Source organism: Garra rufa, chromosome 6 (assembly GCF_049309525.1).
Source record: "Garra rufa chromosome 6, GarRuf1.0, whole genome shotgun sequence".
In the NCBI taxonomy this organism is placed as follows: domain Eukaryota; kingdom Metazoa; phylum Chordata; class Actinopteri; order Cypriniformes; family Cyprinidae; genus Garra; species Garra rufa.
In genome coordinates this window covers 6826320-6833595 of record NC_133366.1, presented here as the reverse complement: position 1 = coordinate 6833595, position 7276 = coordinate 6826320, and positions in this window count along the sequence as shown.

Below are 7276 nucleotides of genomic sequence, written 5' to 3'. Positions count from 1 at the left end.
ATTACACAGGGAGAAATCAATAAAAAATGTGGGGACAAATTAACAATAATGGAAAAAATAGAAAACAGGGAGGCAATGCATGGACAATGAAACCAAAACAGGCTACATGTGATATTACACCCCTCTTCCAGACGATGCTTCTTTGCACCATAACAGAGTCCAACTAAAGAAGGGCAGGGGGAGGCAAAGGGCAGGATCCAAGAGAAGGTGATGATGAGAGAAACCAGGATGGTGATATAAGAGCGAGGTGCCAGGGAAAAGCCTGATTTGAAAGCTGATGACAGGGGAACAACAAATGGAGATGAAGCCATTGGAGGGGGAGACCCAGGTGGAGCCAAGGAGAAGCATGGTGACACCAGAGTCTTGGACTGTGGAGGCTCATAGGACCAAGGTGAAGCCAGAGGAAAAGATGAGCTAGATGGATGGAGGGAGGAGACAAAGCCAGAGGAGTGGACAACCGTGGAAGAGGCAGGCTGAAGAGCAGGAGGGACAAGGAAGCCTGGCAGAGTTCGAATACTGATGGACCCTGATGGAGCCAAAGGAGCATAGAAACAATGAGGAGCTGAAAGGTAAGGAGGTGGAGTCCAGGGCTCAGGACAGAGCTGGAGACTAGGGGCCGAAGCGGAGTAGAGTAAACCAGGAAAGAGCTAAACAACAGAGACCAGCTGCAATTCACTCTCAGCAGTGGGAATGTGGAGGGGGTTCTATTCCATACCCTCAAGCTCCATAAGGATTGCCATGGTGTCACACATTGTTGCTGGCTCAAGCACCAGGTCAGGTGAAATATCAGGCTCTGGATCGGGGCGATGCTTTGCTCAGTCACATCATCTTACACTGGCTTGTGTATTGCAGCACGCTCGGGCTGTCCATCTAAGGTGGGCACTAGCAAATGCTCTTTGCAGTGGGGTGATGGCTGGCTGGGCTCTGGATCAGGAGTGGTGCTGGTGATATCCTTCGTGGGGCAGACAGTGAAAGCCAATTTATTGTTCTCCAGTACCCACTCCACACAGGCAGTAAAGCTCCCTCGAGGACCGTCCTCAGATAGCATAGCATATATCGAGATGTTAAGGCTGATTAAATAAAAGGTCGGCGCCGATAGCCTTGTGGGCAATGTGCCACATACAGCTCAGTTGCACCACAAGCTGCTTGATTTCGTATACCGGGTCATGGCCCTTTCTCAACCCCCCCTGAAGGAGTGATCCCCTGCTTGAACAGGAGGAGACGTACAGCAGAAAGGTCCATAGTAAAAAAAAAAGAGACACCTGCTATGTTTATTAACTTTTTTTTAGGCTAATGAACAACTACTCTATGCCATTCACAGTTACATCGCAGCTCATAATTTTTTTTCACTACAGTTAAATCATCTAAAAAGACTCACTGATGACGATGAGCTGAATTTTAGTGGTCAGGGAGATGAACGTCAAATATGTGTCTCTGGTTTCTGCTCCACACCAGTAAACTCCAGCATCTCTCACGCTCACATTACTGATGCTCACTGTAAAAACTCTCTCTTCATTTCTCTCAGATAAACCATTCATTTGTGTAATTTTACATGAACTGATGTTCTGGCAGATGTGATTATAAATGTGATTATCATCCTCTTTGCAAAAATGAACTTCATATCCCTCTGGGATCTGACAGATGATTTTGACATCTCCACCAAGACGAACAGATTCAGTTACAAATGTTGCATCTATAAGTCAAGAGAAACAACAACAACAATTATTATAATAATTAAAATCAGAAGAAATATGTCATACATACAAGATAAAGTATTTGAAGTTCCTCACTATGTTCGATGTCCAGCTGAACTTCAGTGAAGCTCTCAGTATAGTGAGATACATTCACTCCACACCTGTATGTTCCAGCATCTGCAGCTTTCAGCTCTCTAAAAAACACCTTCAAGACTCCTGCTCTGGTGTCGTCAAATAAAGAAACATCTTCATTCTCCTTCCATTCATCCTGAACTCCTGGATTCTTCCTCTCTGAACATCCATCTGATTCTTTACAGATGTATTTTGGCTTGGTTTTGTATTGAGGATGTTCACACTTGATCATCAAACCACCTCCTGAGTAGCCGCTCACTCTAGACATGCCCACTTTAGCTGTCAATCAGATGTTTTATTAATTTTAAATACACCTTAATAACTCAACCTCCACCACACTGCGACTCATAACTTTTACATAAATGTTTGATGGCTACATTGTGATTCATCTAAATCGACTCACTGATCACGATGAGCTGAATTTTAGTGGTCAGGGAGATAAAAGTCAAATATGTGTCTCTGGTTTCTGCTCCACACCAGTAAACTCCAGCATCTCTCACGCTCACATTACTGATGCTCACTGTGAAAACTCTTTCTTTATTTCTCACAAATGAACGATTTATTTGTGTCACTTTATATGAACTGATGTTTTGGCAGATGTGATTATCATCCTCTTTGCAGAAATGGATTTCGTGTTTCTCTGGGATCTGACAGGTGATGCTGACTTTTCCACCAAAAGGAGCAGATTCAGTCAAAAAAGCTGCATCTGTAAATAAAAAAATAAAAAATTACACAAAAATCTAAACAAATACTTAAATATATACACATAAGATAAAGTATTTGAGGTTCCTCACCGTGTTTAACGTTGAGCTGAAGTTGAGTGAAGATCTCAGTATAGTGAGATACATTCACTCCACATCTGTATGTTCCAGCATCTGCAGCTTTCAGCTCTCTAAAAAACACCATCAAGACTCCTGCTCTGGTGTCGTCATATAAAGAAACATCTCCATTCTCCATCCATTCATCCTGAACTCCTGGATTCTTCCTCACTGAACATCCATCTGATTCTTTACAGATGTATTTTGGCTTGGTTTTGTATTGAGGATGTTCACACTTGATCATCAAACCACCTCCTGAGTAGCCGCTCACTCTATACACATTCAGTTTATCTGTCAATCATAAGCATCACATCTAATCATAATCAAATCTTCCACAAACTTGCCACCATTTACTCTCGCTGTCTTTGACACTCCACAACATGAATCTGCCAACATTCAATGTTTGTAAACTGGGAAACTACATACAAACATAAACTAAAGAAAGCACTGAAAATTGGATCTGTGATACATTTCCCAAAAGTTTTGTAAGCCTAAATTGCTCATAGCTCCATTGGTGACAATGGTTCTAAAATCAACGTAGGCTTACAGAGTTTTGGAAAAACGCAGCCCCAATGTTTATTCTACTCACCCATAATGTGCAGGTAAACTTTATTAAAAAAAGTGTAATGGTATGATTGTCCTGTAAGCCAAACTCCACATAAATAAACTCCTCCATCATCTGGTGTCACAGCATTAATTCTCACACTTAAGATATGTTTATGTGTGACATCTGAAATAATGAATTGCTCTTTCTTCTTCCACCTGCTGTAGATCATGTCAACGGAATCGTTTCCTTCTTTAAATATGATCTTGGGGTCATTAATATGATTCTTTGAATATTCACAGTTAAAATTGGCAGTTTCTCCAATATTCACCATCACTCTCTTTGATCCTTTACAACATGAATCTGTCATTCAAATTATAAAGAAATGCATTTTTCATAAATAAAAGCTTCAAAACAATCAGTAACTCCATTAAAGACATATAATGACATAGACATGTAATATATATTCTGGAAAGTCTGGTAATGACTGACCTTTTTTCACATTCAAAGTCATAGCTATTGACCATTTGTCTTCAACCCCAATCCTGTATGTTCCAGCATCTTGTGTGATCAGATCTCTAATGTAGATCATGAGATGTCCATAATCATTGCAAAATAAGGTGAATCTTCCTTCATTAATCCATTTTTCATGTTTCCTATGAGTTATTATGGCTGTACTCTCCAACTTTGTCATGTATTTAGCATCATTTATGTTCCAAGGCTTCCATAAACTAACAAGAACGCTTCCTCCAGAATATCCAATCACATCAATGTCACTCACTGCATCTGTCAATCAGATTGATACTGTGATCAGAAAGCTGATGAACAGAAAACAGCATCATTACTGCAGTGATGAAAGAGAAAAGCTCTGACCTGAGATCAGGTAGAAAGTGAAGAAGATGAGGAGGATCTTCATTGTGAGTTGAGTTCAGTCTTCTTTATGCTGAATGATCTCTGTGTGAATCTCTCTGTCTCTACATCTGTCTGCTTTAGTTACTTCCTCTTTATTCAGCTCTTCATCAGTAATGAGCAGCTTTACTGGCTCCTCCCACCATCACCACTGACTGAATATCACATTAATCACACTGAAAGAGCGCCACCTAGTGGATATGATGGTCATATGATGGTAGTGGACATGACCTAGTGGATATGATGTAAGTCAGTTAATGTTATCTAGATAGCAGTGTTTTTAAACTCTACACCATTCATTAATGAATTCATTTATTCATTAACCAAAATATATGGACATATAAGGCTGTAATTGTGTTTACAGCCTCAACCAATATCATGCTCATCTCTAGACTGTAAATACTGTATGATTTCAGAAATTTATAACAGTAAACATGGAAACAGAAAAATAACTTACCTTACTTTTCAGGATTGATTGCTAAGTATATTGTGGGAGATCCACAAACCCCACTGTAACTGTCACTTGCACTGCCATTTTTACACTACTGCCATGAAGCTCCATTGGGAATAAAGCAAAATCCCTTTAAAGGGTTAAAAGATCTATCATAAAAAAGTGCTCCCCACAGCTCCAGGGGATTAATAAAGGCCTTCTAAAGTAAATTAATGTGTTTGTGTAAGAATAATGTCTATTTATAAACTGTAATCTCTGGCTGTAATTTCTAGTATGACACTTGGCGGAAACTAGGGATTATAATTTATAATATAAAGATATAATTTATTCATATTTGTTTTAAATATGAATATTTTTTCTTACACAAACAATTCACTTCAGAAGGCCTTTATAAACCCCCTGGAGTCATGTGGAGTACTTTTTACTGTACTCTCAACAGCCATTCACTGCAATTATTAAGATTGGAAGAGCCAGGACATTTTTAATGTAACTCCAATTGTATTCATCTGAAAGAAGAAAGTCATATAGACACAAGGCTTGAGCGTGAATAAATCATGGGGTCATTTTTAATTTTAAATATCCTTTTAACACAAGCCATTTCACTCTGCGGCCATCTTTGAAATGCCTCTCAGGCATACAAGTGCATCTCCTATCTTTGTAAATGGGGAAACATCAGTTTCACTAAAACTGTTCAGCAAGCTCACAATTAAATTTCATATTTGAAACCACCAGTGAAAGCCGACAACTGTCTGGCAAAAAATCCATTTCTTAAGGTAAGACCAGCTGGTGCGTATCCGCAGCCCTAAACACAAAAACACAAAACAGAACAGCATTTATATCATTTTTGGTAACACTTTAGAATAGGTAACACTTATTCACTATTAACTACGACTTTTCCCTCAATAAATTCCTAAATTGCTGCTTATTAATAGTTAGTAAGGTAGTTGTTAGGTTTAGGTATTGGGTAGGATTAGGGATGTAGAATAAGGTTATGTAGAATAAGGCATTAATATGTGCATAATTAGTACTAATAAATGGCCAATATTCTAGTAATATGCATACTAATAAGTCGTAGTTAATAGTGAATAAGTGTTACCTATTCTAAAGTGTTACCTAATTTTTTACCTTTGATACACAGCCACGTCTAACTGTCCTGAGCACAAGCTTTTCATCCGGCTCGTTGCATGTGTGTGCGCTCTGGAGTAGTATACGCAAACGCCGGAAGGGAAAATCGGTAAAAAGTCAACAGTTCCAGATGAGTTTGCGCAAGCAAATGTAATCTTTTAGCTTTCAATCGGTTTGAATCAGGAAATAGCAAGTAATTACCGTTTTGAATAGCCGCTATACACACAATCTCTGTGCACTGTGTAAACAATGAGTGTCGTATACACGCGACAGATCGCTTCTGGCATTTGCGTAAACTACGCCATAGCGCGTACACATGCAACGAGCCGGATGAAAAGCTTGTGCTCAGGACAGTTGGACATGGCTGTGTATCAAAGGTAAAAAATGATATACCGTATTTTCTGCACCATAAGGCACACCGTATTATAAGGCGCATGCTAAAACATACGGTCTACAAAAAAAAGGTAACGGAAGCAAAACAGTGAGTTTAGTTGAACTTTATTCTACTATTTAACCATACACTCACATTATTTTTTTTATCAATCTTCTTCCACAAATCCATCAAAGTCCTCATCTTCTGCGTCTGAATTCAACAGCTGGGCAATTTCACCGTCAAACATGCCAGGTTCCCTCTCTCTCATCATTGTCGGAGTCAGTCTAACAAACAATTGTTGTTAAACGTACTGTACGTATAACGTAATGTTCTCTGATTGGTTTATCGCTGCCAGCGTATGTAGTGTGCGTATTACGTCCCTGTGTCAGCGGGAAATGGTCAGAGTCAGTCAGTCTGTAAGTCAAGCGGAGCGCTTACCAAAGTCGCAGAACAACAGTTTTAGAGATTTTGGAACTCAGTGCACACATAAGGCGCACCGTATTATTAGGCGCACGGCCGATTTTTGAGAAAATGTAAGGCTCTTAGGCGCGCCTTATAGTGCGGAAAAAACTGTAAATAGTGTTCAGTTTCTCATAAAAACCGATCGTTTTGTGTCTGAGGACATCAATGTATCGTCACAAACTGCAGGGTGTAATTTGGATTTGTCTGTGAATGTTTTTTTTTACTTTTAAAGGTTTGGTTCCCATCCACTGCCATTATATGGCTGGCAGACTGCACCGTTTTTTTGTTAAAAATCTTCGTTTGTGTTCATTTTTGGGTGAACTATCCGTTTAGGCTAAAATATATCTGGACATATTCTGAATGCAAAACTAAATGTAAATGATTTTGAAAAGTTTAATAGATTCACACTTTATATCATCGCTGCCTAAGATATATAAAGTTCTGTCATATAGCACCCAGCCCTAATATGCAGTAATGTTTTAAACACATTTGACTAGCTAGTTGATAGATAAAAAAATAAAACAAAAAAAACTATCAAAACTGATTGGCTAACAGGCAGCTAACGCTATTTTTCTCATACACGTGTCGGTGCTTTTTTATTCTTTCATGTTTACTGAAGGCAAATCTGAATGATGCACCATTTTAACTTTAATCAACAAGGAATTGATTATGATGACACCCTTCCCTCAATGCAGAAAACTGAGAAAAGTGGCTGATCCAATGGGAGGGGTGTGTCTGAACTAAATCAGGACCCTGATAAAGAGGTTG